The sequence below is a fragment of the Rhipicephalus sanguineus genome, chromosome 5 (assembly GCF_013339695.2).
Source record: "Rhipicephalus sanguineus isolate Rsan-2018 chromosome 5, BIME_Rsan_1.4, whole genome shotgun sequence".
Classification (NCBI taxonomy): domain Eukaryota; kingdom Metazoa; phylum Arthropoda; class Arachnida; order Ixodida; family Ixodidae; genus Rhipicephalus; species Rhipicephalus sanguineus.
The window spans coordinates 139,184,924-139,199,423 of NC_051180.1; the positions used below are offsets into that span (position 1 = coordinate 139,184,924).

General features: G+C 42.9%; 1 long non-coding RNA gene across 1 annotated transcript; it reads left to right on the forward strand.

The window, feature by feature from the left end:
• The first annotated feature begins 407 nt into the window (after nt 1–407).
• LOC119392976 (uncharacterized) lies at nt 408–14,053 on the forward strand. Its single transcript, XR_005183789.2, has 4 exons — nt 408–464; nt 4,337–4,457; nt 9,392–9,508; nt 13,961–14,053. It is a non-coding gene; the product is annotated as an uncharacterized LOC119392976 (long non-coding RNA).
• Nucleotides 14,054–14,500: the final 447 nt, after the last annotated feature.

Consider the following 14,500-nt stretch of genomic DNA (forward strand, 5'->3'; position numbering starts at 1 on the left):
TTGATTGCGCAAGCAAGCGTGAGAATTCACGCCAAATAAATTACCATTTGAAACAGGTGGCCTTGTGCGATAAGCCAAAAAATCACTAAGCAATAGGGAGACTGGATAAAATTGAATAATTGGATTACATACCATATTTCTTGCCTTAAATCGCCACAAGAAACCGCGACAACAGATCGGGTACTGGTGGAAAGTGATGATAATGGCACATTTCTTCAATTGCAGGTTCAATTGATGACATATCAGGGTGTGCATCGTTTCACGAAACCCAAATAAAGTCCAGAATAGTGCTCAAGAAAACACAGGTAAGCTGTAGAAAAAAGTAGGAAGAAAAAGACTAATGTGTCCGTAATTATTGAAGTTGTGGTAACGAGGTTTGTTTTTAATTTTTTTTTCGCAGGAACCTGTGGCAAATACTAGAACGAAGAAGCTATTTTCAATATATGATCTAGCTAGCAACAATGGTAAGTGCACAGCTTTATTTAAATCGCACAGCGCCCGACTTCTTGGGCCGGGAAAAGTTAATATTGCAGCATAGTAATATTCTTCGCATGTATTACAAAATGCGATCGGCTTCGCTAAAGTCAAACATGAAACTTCGGCCATGTGAATAAATTAAAACACGATGAGCTTTTACTGTTCAATGGTCTATGTTATAATAGTTAAGTGGCTTGGCCTACATTAGTTGACTCTCAGTGTACTTCGAATGGCACTCCTTCACGAACACGATTGTTCAATTCGAGTTCACTGGCTTCTGTGTGCTCTTAATGCCGATATAATGACATCTCGATTTCTATTTGCACCGAACTTTTATTCAATAAGCATAATTAGCCCACCGATCTATCAAAACAGACTCTGTTTTCAGGATTAACAAAAAAGGGGATATTATGAATACAACTTTGGCCCTTAATTGCTCTACATGTTATCCACTGTATGTACTGGCGCTCTTTCTTTTTTTTTTCGAAAAGAGCCATGTCCACTTTAACTGAAACTGAGGAAACCCCACTTTTTTGCTACTGACAATTTTGTCCGGCCTGCTGCAACAATATTTTGCCAGTTTGCTCATGTCACCAGAGTACCTCAAACCTATATTGCGGCTAATATCTATATAGCCCACTATAGTCGGTTACAGGAGTAAAATTTGGATTTGGCTCTTATAGATTGTAACATTTCATTGGGGCTTGAATTAGCTCGTAAAAAAAGGCGAAATCACAGCGAATGAACGGTATAGCGATATTTTGCGACAATATTAACACCATGCTTGTGCTTCCGTCTGTGCAGTCCTTTGTTGTATGGTCGTAATGACGATGACTAGATTTGTAGAGCGAGTGGTCCTTCAAGGCAAAAGGCGCACCATTCTGGACTGTTGGCAGCTTTTTCGCGGTCATGGCATTTATTGAAGGCCTTCAAAAAATGATTCAGCTCTTCTTCTTGTTAACCCGTTTTATGCTACGCCGTTTTGTTTGTTTGTTTGTTTCCTCAAAAATATGGCCCTTACCCACTCTGGGGGATTGGCCAAGACTGCGTGTCGTAACTTCTCTCTGATACCTTCAAGAATGCGTATTAATAATAGTAATTATATAAAAGAACTCAATCAAAGGTAAAAATTGGAAAACAAAAAATAAAAAGAAATAAAAGGAAATGACATCTAATGTATTGAAAAATTGTGCAATTTTGAACTAGACCAGACAGCCGTATTCCTATGACCCGAACAAATTGGAACTGATTTCAATTTAGACTGTTAGATTTCAACACATTTTTAATTACTGTAAGGATATTTGTTAAAGTAGACATTTCCGGATCACTTCTTCCAGGAACAAATCGGTGCCCAATATCTTCATTTAGTTTGTGTTCTATTTCAATTATACCACCTCGCAGTGAAAGAAGGACATGATACTGTAGCACAAAACTCGAAAAGAAACATTAAAAGGCGGAAAGAAGTAGGAAAGTCGGCCTCTTACTCGTTATATTCGAGTCTTGCCCTACAACGTCATGTCCTTCAGTTAGTACCAACTCGCCCAAGAAAAACTAATTGTGGAACGAAAGCACGATAGGAAAGCAACTGGGACACAAACGAAACAGAATGGATGCGGTCATGTTGGTTGTTTTGGTCAGGATTGTTGACGCAGCGCTGCTTTAATGGATCTGGCCCAGTTTGGTTCTATCTATCTATCTATCTATCTATCTATCTATCTATCTATCTATCTATCTATCTATCTATCTATCTATCTATCTATCTATCTATCTATCTATCTATCTATCTATCTATCTATCTATCTATCTATCTATCTATCTGTTGACGTATATAAGCCTCTGTTACCAGATTGAAGGAGTATGAATATCATTAACCAATCACCGACAAAACATCACGATGGTAGTTCGCGAACATGTACTGGCAATAAATTATAATGCTCAATTGTTTACTGAAAGTGGAGATGAGCTTGTGGGGCTATCCACTTCTTGTACCTTAAACCGACGAACGTGGACATTCCAGATAATAAGCACCCTCTCAAGGAGAAGAGCGGCATAATGTGAGAGATACTTGCGCACGCACGGTTAACAGCCTAGCACAAGTGTCGTCCTCTAGGCTGTTCTAAGAAACGGACCCAACTCCCGTGTGTTTGACCGTATGGATGCAAATTGATTTATAAACGCTGAGGCGCTATAACAACGCCCTTTAACCGAATTATATGGCTCATCACTCTGTCGAGAGCTTATTTCGAGGAAATAAATACGGTTTGACAGCTCGAGGATTATAGGTAGTCGGGTATTTATCGACGAGGAAAGACAGCTCCACCGAGAGGCCGAGAAAGGGCACCTGTATCTTGGGACAGACAGCGAGGAAAAACACAGATTTACAAAATCCCAGAAAGTAAAGGTGTTAAACTGGCAACAACACAACGGGGCACTGCCTAAAGCAGGATGGACTGCCGCCGTTGTGGTACGATTGCCGGAGTACGTCATTTACTGCCGGGCGCGGACGTGGCTACAAGGATGTGTACTCCTACGAGCAGTCGCTGTAATTTCATAGAATGCCACAGGAAGAAAGAAGGCACCACGGCGCTTTTTCTAATCTCTTCCCTGTGGCTTGCAGAAAGCGGTAGGGAAGGCGGCAAGGAATTCTAAAGCATGTCAGGTTGGTTTTCGTGTTGGCCTGTGGTATATGACGGCGCAAAAAAGAAAAAAAAAAACATCGCGAAGGTGGCATATACCGAATTTCAGTCGCTCCTGCAGACACAACCGTGTGCAGCCTAATGAAGTATAGTTAGGGAAAGAATATGGGGCGTTATTTGTAAAATTTATTTGAAGTGCAGAAATTGTTAGACGGAAATAAAATGGACGAAAGATATCTTGCCCCAGTTATACGGACAAGACGTTGAACCTTAGCATTACGCGTGCAATGCACTTTTGCCCGGTCCCGTTTTTCTTTTCTGTATTGGTGTTGCTGCGGCCGACGCCTTTCCGCTTCGTTAGCTTTTTACCAGCGAAGCTGTTGAAGCTCGCTATAATTTGGCTGTCGGAAACAGAAGTGATTATCATCAAGAATTGGAACGCGTTCTCTACATCTTCGTCCTCTTCTGCTTCGCTCCCAGAACACGTTCGCCGACTTCTCCGGCCTGGCCTGTAAAAACCCTGGTGGGGTGAGAGGAGAGAACACGTACAAAGAGAAAGAGAGGAGGAAAGGAAGAGCTATAAAGAAAAAGAACGAGAGAAATTCTTCGCGAAAAAGATTCTCCAAGAGACGGGATTCGAACCCGCGTACCCTCGATCCGAAGGCGAGCGTCCTAACTACTCGGCTATCCAGGCAAGCTAGCAGAGCATGGCATAGTCTCGTATAGTATCGTGTAGCAAGGGGGTGGGAAAGGAAAGTGAGTGTGAAAAGGAGAGATGTGGTGGTGAGGAGGAGAGTAAAGCGTAGCATAGAAAGAATGAGAAAGAGCGAAGTAGAGAGAAAGAAAAGGCAAGAAAAAGAAATAGAGAAACAAAAAAAATACATAGCAAAAACAGAGAAAAGAGCGAAAAAATACAAGAAGAAAGAAAGAGAAAGTTTAGAAAATTCAAGCAAAACAACAGAAACCCGCGCTGCATAGGTGTCCATCAGCTCCGGTCTCTTTAGCATTGCGCCTTCAATGCAAGCTACGCTAATTTTTTTTTCTTCCTGCAAGGGCTCGAGGCGGACAGCCTCGCTGTTGAAAGAAACCGTTGTTTGTCACACGCTGCGATGGTAGGGCTATCGTGAGAAATGCACGTTATGTCAACTACTTCAGGGCAAATATAGCCACGCTTGTTTTCTACCGGACCTTCACGCACTTAAGGTTCAACCTTTACTTTGCAGCACCCCTCAGGCCATTATAGTGGCCCTGCACACACAGGTCGCAGAATGGTCATGAAAGGAACAGCCCCTGCGCATGACTTCATAGGCGTACTTGAACAACGGGACCAAGCAGTTGACCTTGGTAAGCGGTTCTCTTTACTCCGACGTATTGGACGTCACGGCTAGCGACCGTTCCGTTGAGTGTAAAAGCAGTACAGAACAAAATAACGTCTACAGGTATCGGAAAACGAGCGGGTGGTCTAATTAAACGCCCACGCAGGACAAAGCGCTCAGGCATAATTGATCTTTATTAGTAACAGCGTCAACAAAGCGAACAGATGCGTAGATGCTTTACGGACGCGTAGTGGGTGGTTCGCTCATTCCCTAAGTGATGAATTATGGCAGAATGTAGTGATGAATACATTATAATACTAGAGCCACAAGGACTAGAAAAGAGATCAGAGTGCGAACAACAAAAGAAGCGTAAGAAATACACTATAGGCAGAGAATAAGCTATAATAAATAGAAATCAAGTATACATGCATTAGAACAAGGTTATACAATAATACCACAATAAATACTCAGAAACAGGAACGTTACTAATGAAAATGAAAAAAGCCGGCAGATCCCACGCATTGTGACAATCGATGTAATGCGAAGCAGCCAGCAAAGAGCTGCATACATCGTCTTGTATGTCATTGAGGAAAATGCGTGTCATGGTTTTCATGTTAACTCCTATTATTTATGTTCGTCACACAGTAACGTCGCGCAATACCAACTTCGGGGTCGATCAAGCTAGAGAAACGGCCGCCAGCGCCCCATGAGCGTGGCACGTAAGTCATGCTGTACATGACATACGTGTCATGACTTTCATGTTAACTCGTGTTATTTATGTTCCTCATACGGTCACGTCGCAAGATACCAATTTTGGTGTATATCAAGCTAGCGAAACGGCCGCCAGCACCCCATGAGCGTGGCACGTAAGTCATGCTGTACATGACATGCGTGTCATGATTTTCATGTTAACTCGTGTTATTTATGTTCGTTACACAGTCACGTCACGCAATACTAATTTCGGGGTAGATCAAGTTAGCGAAACGGCCGCCAGCGCGCCATGATCGTGGCACGTAAGTCATGCTGTACATGATATGCGTGTCATTATTTTCATGTTAACTCGTGTTATTATCTTCGTCACATAGTCACGTCGCGCAATACTAATTTCGGGGTAGATCAAGTTAGCGAAACGGCCGCCAGCGCGCCATGATCGTGGCACGTAAGTCATGCTGCACATGATATGCGTGTCATTATTTTCATGTTAACTCGTGTTATTATCTTCGTCACATAGTCACGTCGCGCAATACTAATTTCGGGGTAGATCAAGTTAGCGAAACGGCCGCCAGCGCGCCATGATCGTGGCACGTAAGTCATGCTGTACATGATATGCGTGTCATTATTTTCATGTTAACTCGTGTTATTATCTTCGTCACATAGTCACGTCGCGCAATACTAATTTCGGGGTAGATCAAGTTAGCGAAACGGCCGCCAGCGCGCCATGATCGTGGCACGTAAGTCATGCTGTACATGATATGCGTGTCATTATTTTCATGTTAACTCGTGTTATTATCTTCGTCACATAGTCACGTCGCGCAATAGCAATTTCGGGGTAGATCAAGTTAGCGAAACGGCCGCCAGCGTGCCATGATCGTGACACGTAAGTCATGCTGTACATGATATGCGTGTCATTATTTTCATGTTAACTCGTGTTATTATCTTCGTCACATAGTCACGTCGCGCAATACTAATTTCGGGGTAGATCAAGTTAGCGAAACGGCCGCCAGCGCCCCATGAGCGTGGCACGTAAGTCATGCTGTACGTGACATGCGTGTCATGATTTTCATGTTAATTCGTGTTTTTATGTTCGCCACACAGTCACGTCGCGCAATAGCAATTTCGGGGTAGATCAAGCTAGCGAAATGGCCGCCAGCGCTCCATGAGCGTGGCACGTAAGTCATAATGTACATGACACGCGTGTCATGATTTTCATGTTAACTCGTGTTATTTATGTTCGTTGCACAGTCACGTCACAAGATACCAATTCTGGTGTATATAAATCTAGCGAAACGGCCGCCAGCGCCCCATGAGCGTGGCACGTAAGTCATGCTGTACATGACATGCGTGTCATGATTTTCATGTTAACTCGTGTTATTTATGTTCGTTACACAGTCACGTCGCGCAATACCAATTTGGGGGTACATCAAGCTAGCGAAACGGCCGCCAGCGCCCCATGAGCGTGGCACGTAAGTCATGCTGTACGTGACATGCGTGTCATGATTTTCATGTTAACTCGTGTTTTTATGTTCGTTACACAGTCACGTCGCGCAATACCAATTTCGGGGTAGATCAAGCTAGCGAAACCGCCGCCAGCGCCCCATGAGCGTGGCACGTAAGTCATGTTGTACATGACATGCGAGTCATGATTGTCATGTTAACTCGTGTTTTTATGTTCGTCACACAGTCACGTCGCGCAATACCAATTTCGGGGTAGATCAAGCAAGCGAAACCGCCGCCAGCGCCCCATGAGCGTGGCACGTAAGTCATGCTGTAAACGACATGCGTGTCATGATTTTCATGTTAACTCGAGTTTTTATGTTCGTCACACAGTCACGTCGCGCAATACCAATTTCGGGGTAGATAAAGCTAGCGAAACTGCCGCCAGCGCTCCATGAGCGTGGCACGTAAGTCATGCTGTACATGACATGCGTGTCATGATTTTCATGTTAACTCGTGTTATTTATGTTCGTTACACGGTCACGTCGCAAGATACCAATTTTGGTGTATATAAAGCTAGCGAAACGGCCGCCAGCGCACCATGAGCGTGGCACGTAAGTCATGCTGTGCATGACATGCGTGTCATGATTTTCATGTTAACTTGTGTTATTTATCTTCGTCACACAGTCACGTCGCAAGATACCAATTTTGGTGCATATCAAACTAGCGAAACGGCCGCCAGCGCACCATGAGCGTAGCATGTAAATCATGTTGTACATGACATGCGTGTAATGATTTTCATGTTATGACTTGTCATTTATGTTCGTCATACAGTCATGTTACGCCATACCAATTTTGGTGCACATTCGATGAACCAAGCGACCAGGAGAGCACAAAGTCGTAGGCGGCTAGATAGATAGATAGATAGATAGATAGATAGATAGATAGATAGATAGATAGATAGATAGATAGATAGATAGATAGATAGATAGATAGATAGATAGATAGATAGATAGATAGATAGATAGATAGATAGATAGATAGATAGATAGATAGATAGATAGATAGATAGATAGATAGATAGATAGATAGATAGATAGATAGATAGATAGATAGATAGATAGATAGATAGATAGATACGCTCAAAGTCGCAGAAGTTCGCTAAGAAATGCTTCGCATGTAGAAAAAGAAAGAAAGACTTTTGTACGTATATGACATCCACAAATGTACATTTGTACGTACAAAAATATGACACCTAACTATACACTTACAGAGGTAATGTATAAAAATAATAGAATAAATAACGTAATAATCAGGCGCATCTACCTCTGAGAAATAAGGTAATGGTTCTCCTGGCAGTATTTTTATGTTGGTTTAAAAAGACTGCAATACAAGAGAGAACATAATATTAACACGTATGTGATTCCAAAGTGCAATGCCATTAAAGGGAAGTGTGTGTTTTTCATAGCTGCATCAGATTTTAGGTAACAGAACGTTAATTCCCTCTTAAAACTCGATAACGTTTTGGTTTACGTTATCGAAAGGAAGGCCCCATCGCAGCGAACGCACTGGCGTTCACCATGAAAGAGGGGAAATGTAATGAATGATAACTTATGATAAAAGTGCTGTTGAATGGGTAAGACGCGAAGATGTTGACAAATAGATAAGTAATGGCAACGGGTTGAGCTAAATGTGGTTAATTTTATTGTCCGGTTATAGAGACGTTAAAGTGGTTTAGATGAATTGCGCATGAAGATAAACAGTATCATGAGTGACTATGAATATAAGCACGATAGAGTGAGCAAATAACGTGAGGTTAAAATGCACGCATTTTAATAATAGTGCGGATGCCAAATGAAAGCTTTTTGATTAACGACTTGGCATGGCTATCGTACATAAGGTGTTTGCTAAAGTAACACCCAGGAGTTTAGCAGTAGCACACGTCGCTTTAACGTAAACATTCAAGGAGACCGTTATGAAAGAAGCAATGACAGTTTGTGGGTTTTAAATATTACTAACGTGCTTTTTAAATGATTTTGCTTGAAGATGAATATCTCAACGCCATGACTAAATATTGTTAAGATCGGCGTTAAGTGCGTCTCGCAGCGCGGGACGCGATTTCTGCGAGATCTCTGTCCAATATGTTCACACACATTGTTATGTATCAGCACATAACAGACAGTTAAAGCTCGTAAGCGCGTTCGGAAGATCATTTTGAGGCGGTGAAGTAGCAGTCATAGCATCTCCTTGTGCCTTTAGATATTATATCCAAGAGCAAACACCGTGGTAGTTTGAATTACGACGGCGCGTCCTTTTCTTTCACACACATGCGTTCGAGAACACAAGCGCAGCAGAGCTGGAGGTATGGGTGTAATAACGTAGAGTGAGCAACATTTCATCGGGTGCTTATCTGGCAATGCATTGCAAAACGTTTTGTTGCGCGCACTATTTGAAAAAATGCAATATTATGTGTCATACCTCCTGCCATGAAAATAAGAGATAACTGGGGTGAAAGCCTTCTTGTAGTGCCGAGATCAATACGTTGAGCTCACGTTTGATAAGTACTGTCAGATAAGGTCCAATTTTCTCCGAGTGCCAGCATGAGTGGATCGAGCCTTCAGCGATGTTTGGTACACACTGTTATTACCATTTGTAATTATCTTTGTTGCTTTTGATTAGTTCCAAGGATTTACAAGTTAGCGCTGTACGCGTGGTATTTTGATGTCCGTTATTATCCATTCTCCTTGTATTTCGTTGTGCGCTATTAAGCCTGCGCATTATGTTGTTGTATCATGTATGTGCTTGCAGATGTGCCTATTCAGGATGCCGCACGACGAGCTGAACGCGGAAGCTGACGTCTGCATCTCATCACTCGCCCCCATGTTCAGCTTAGGCGCGGAGACGCCTGAAACAATTGTGCGCAAGGTAAGCACATAGGCCCGCTCGTGCCAGTCTATCGAACATTGTTTGCGTTAGTTGTGACGCTCATCGAACAACAGAAGCAACGCTGTGTATAACTTTGTGTAGAAAGCCAAGTGGAAAGATGGGTAAGAATTGATTAGGAAACTCTTCACTGAACGCAGTTACACCATGGCGGAAGGGCAAGTATCAAATTTGAAAGATAACGGTCGTTTTACTGATCGGTGAAAGAGTCTGAATCCTAAAAAAAGAAAAAAAATTAGGCCTGCTTCGCACTAGTGGTATCAAGCCTGAGGGAAGTGCGGATCTGGGCAGCCCTTCTTGTTTCTCTTCAGTTTTCTCTTTGTTTTTCTTTCTCTCTTCCCGTTTCTTTTCTGTCTTTTCCTTTCTCTCATTATTTCTATTTATATATTTCTCTCTATATGTCTATTTTTTTCTCTTTCATGTTTTCCTATTTTTCTTCCTATTTCTTCCCGTGCCGTATTCACCGTAGCAGATTACACTTAGAAACAAGGACGAGCGGGCGTTCTTTGTAGCAAACACACATACACACATTTTATAAATGCACAAACAACTCTAGTCATACACAGTCGATAAAACCAAGATGTTTCTATATACAGTCCACAGTTTGCATATACATAAAGTAAGGATTCAGGCAACACACATCGCTGTTAGCACAAGCGGCAGAAATCAGGAGCGTCCCAGAAGCGATGTTTCGAAGCCGTTGACTCGGTGATCGAAGGTTCACTGGGAGTGTGGTGGCCTGGCGGCATGTCACGAACGGGTGCCGTGGGGGCACCGCAGGACGACTGTAGACGCAGTGTTGAACTGCCCACGGAATTGCGCCAACAGTTTAGAGCCATAGGCTCAGGGTCATCAGGCATCGGCAGAAGCCAGGATATCTCGTCCGCATGGTTGCTTCATCCGCCGTTCCTTGCTCCTCGCGCTACTGCTGCGCTTCCTCTCTTTTCCACATCCTCGCGCCACGAGACTTTTCCGCCTCACTCCTCATCTTTTCCTTTCCCGCGCTTTTTATTTTCCGGTGTCTCAAGAGCGTTGTGTTGGCTTCTTCGTTGTTTTCTTCACTTCACCATCGTCTGTTTGCGTACCATATGACAGCTTTCTTTCTCTCTTGTTATCTACTTCTCGCTTGCTTCCTCTTTTTGTATATTTTTCCGCTCTCTCTTTCTTTCATTCTCTCTCTTTCACTCCTTCTTTCTCTTTCTACATTTGTTTCTCTCAATTTCTGTCTTGATCATTTTATCTTTGCTATGCTTTTACTCACTCCCGTCCTCCTTTCCCTCCTCCTTGCCCTCACATCTCTCCTCCTCAGTATCACTTCCCTTTTTCACTCTCTTCTTGTTCGTCCCGCTCACTTTCTCTCTCTCTTCCTTGCTCTTTCTATCTTTCCTTCTCTTTCTTCGTTTTCTTTCTATCGCTTTCTCGCTTGCTTCCTCCTTATTTCTATCTTTTTCCCTTTCTCTATTCCTTTCTCTCTTTCTTTGATTCTTTTCCTTTCTTTATTTCTTTCGTTTTCTGACTTTCTCTCTATTTCTCCCGTTCTCATTCTTTCCATTTTATGCTTTCCTCTCTTCCCTGCTTTCCCTCCTCTTCACCTCGCATCTCTCCTCCTCACCCTCACTTCCCTTTCCTACCCCGTTGCTATACAGTGGCACGACCGTTGGATGGAAGAGTACCGTGCGCTATTCCATCCAGCAGGCGCTATTCCATCCAGCAGGCGCTATTCCATCCAGCAGGCGTGGCTATGCTACGCTCTGCTAGTGTGCCTGGATAGCCGAGTGATTACGATCCTCACCTTCGGATCGTGGGAACGCGGGTTCACATGCCATCTCGCCAAGAATTTTGTGTTTCTTTTCTTTCTATCTTTCCTTCTTTCTTCCTCTCTTGCTCTCTTTCTTTCTTTCTCTCTGTACTCATTCTCTCGCCCATCAGGTTTTTGTATCCTGCTCAGGAGAAATCGTCGCACGCGTTCTGGGAGCGAAGCACAAGATGAAGCATACGACAGCGACGAAGAGGAGGAAAAGATCGCGCGCGGTTTATGATGATGGTCATTTCTGTTTCCGACAAAGTACGGCGAGCTTAAACAGCTTCGCTGCTAAAAAATGGCTGGTGTTTGCACAAGTTCGAGACTTGACAACACTATTCGCCTCGCTGTGCGCAGTCTGTGTGCACAGTTGTATTCACAAACAAATAAAGCTGAACTTGGAGTTTACTGTATAAAGCAGTCGCTGACCAAGAGCCAAGAGTCAAGACTAAAATAAAAATTATTCTCCTTACTAGGTCTTCGTTCTGTCATCCGTGATGAAAGTTGTTATTCATAACAAAGTATATACACATCGGTTTAGCAGTTGCCGATGTATAAAATAGGTTCTTTCTAAGTAAAAAAAAGTAGCGGTACTGAGCATAGCGCCGCAAACTGAAAGTGGGTGACATGATCAAACAACACTGACCATGTGCAATATATGCACCAGAGAAAGGTGCCCGAGCCCCCCCCCTCCCCCTTCCACCCGTGAAATTTTGATGAGAGGGATGTTTTACCAAAAATAAATAATGAAAATAGGTGTTTTTGTCAGTCAAGGACATCATCAAGCCCCCCCCCCCTCCCACAAGGAAAAAAAATTCCTGGCTCCGGGCCTGATAAAATAATTGCAATCCCATGCTTATCATTCATTCATTCATTCATTCATTCATTCATTCATTCATTCATTCATTCATTCATTCATTCATTCATTCATTCTATAAATAATTACTTAGTTTTTCATTTCCTTGGATTCGCTTTAAATAAGGAGCAAATTGCACGATCGAAGCTGTGAGCTGTTTAGTGAAGTTCATTTAAGCGAATGAGATTAGTGCTATCATTGCACAATGTAACAATTTATGGTAGCTTCTTTATTTGCGTAGTGTGCTTCGCGATGAAAGGGGGCTGCATTTCGAGCGATAACTTGATAGCTTTGACAGCTTCGATTAAAAATGATTACTGGCATAAAGTTCAAGCGAACGCGGAAGTACATGGTAACTGCTGAATGAGCAGGTTTTGGACAAGTTAGATTACGTATCTGTTTTGAAATAGCATGTTGTCTATAAAATATAGCGCGAATATCCCTAATTGCAAACACGTGTATTAGTGCGCCTTCCTTTCTTAGTGCAACGTTTTAGTGCCATAAGCAAAATTCGACCGGAAATTGGGGCGTTTTCCGAAATAAGCAAATCCTAAAAGGCACTTCTAGGAAAAGGCGATAAGGACATCGTAATTGATTTGTTGTTTCTGATATCGGATAGAGAAATAAATATTGAAGAAAGGTGCAGCAATAACGCTCGTTTGAAGTGATGACACGTTTCTTCTGCAATCGAGGTTCTGGCGCATAATTTTGTTCGTGATACTAGTACGGCAATTCTAACATCAACTTTCTTGTGCATAGCTTCACGAGAACATAGGATAGGTCTTGTTAGTGGTAGGCATTGCTAAGAAGCGAAATGTATTTGTAAATAGAAAATGATCCAGTCATTAGCACCTATGTTCAAAAGTTTTTCGAAAGATGTTTCGCGTTCTGAGTCGGAGTGACACGGAGCCATGTTAAAGGTGCAGCTTCGCCTGCCGCCTCCTTTCACTCCCACCTTCAGCACCTCTTAGAAAATAGCGCTTTGCTATATTCGCGAGCAAGCAAGATTGCTGTGACTCCTGCTGCATAATAACAATTGCTGCGGTTTTACGTGCCAAGCTACGATATGATTATGGGGCACGCCGTGGCTCCGGATTAATTTCGACTACCTGACTTTTTAAGGTCACCTGAATCTAAACACACGGGCTTTTTTTACATTTCGCTCGAATTGAAACGCGGCAGCCGTGGTAGGAAATTGAACCCGTGCCCTCTAGCTGAGCAGCGCGACACCTTACGTGCAACGCTACCACGGCGGGTACTGATGCTGAATCTGTTTACAACATGCTAGCACGATATAATGCCCATTTGGTAACGCCGTATGTAATGGTGTAATGTAATGTGCGGCGCTTCAGTAGTGCGTGTTCTGCAAATTCAGTGTGTTTTATCTTGTGCGAGTTCACTGGCAGAGCACAAAAAAAGAAAAGAAATCTCCCTTTATCATTGGTTTGTGTAGTTTTCGTTTGATGGACACTGTGCTAAAGATGAAGGCTGCAACGCCTGGTTCGCTTGTGTCAGGCACATTACAATATAGCTCGGGCTGCTTCCTTTGGATATGGAAAACACCGCATATATACGGCAACACGAACTTTACGAAGTTTGTTAGGGTACTATTTGGCAGTTATGCTTATGACTTTAAGAAATGGGAGTGGAACCGTTTCCAAGCGAGACAGTTATGTATATTAGCAGCGCTTATGTCCACAACCAGTAATATTTCGTTTTGGGGGCAAACATAGTACATATATGTGTAAACTTATCTCCCTTTTCATTTTCTTTACAGATAAAAAAATGGCTACAGGCTATCGCGCCCAAGAAACATGGCTTTGTGTTTTTGGACATGGAACGCGACGACTATGACACTTGAAGAAAGGGTTTGTTCTAGCGCCTCCAGCAGGTGAAGCCATACCTCAGAGCCTAAGCCACGAGGAGAGGTGACGCAGATTTGAAGTTGCCAACTCAGCGGCTAGAACTTCCCACACTACTTTGTAAACACAATAAATTGCGCATCATTATGTCGCATTGTGCCTCGTTTTGCGATTGACTTGAAATATGTTATTACGCCTGTTTTATTTTGCCTTCATTAAGAAAAAAGGCCTGAATGTCGCAAATAGAAATTACAGCTATCGCTTCATGCGTTCTGCATGCAGCGAGCTTGCTTTCCATTTTCATGAACTAATAAAAATGACGAAAGGCAAAGGTTCCGATAGAAGGCAACTAGAGGGTGACAAGGCGTCGCTCTTTAGTTCGTACTGCAGCACGTGATTCCTTGATTCGAGCGCTGTCCCCGCATTGTACTACGGTGTGAAAAGGCAGACTCGAT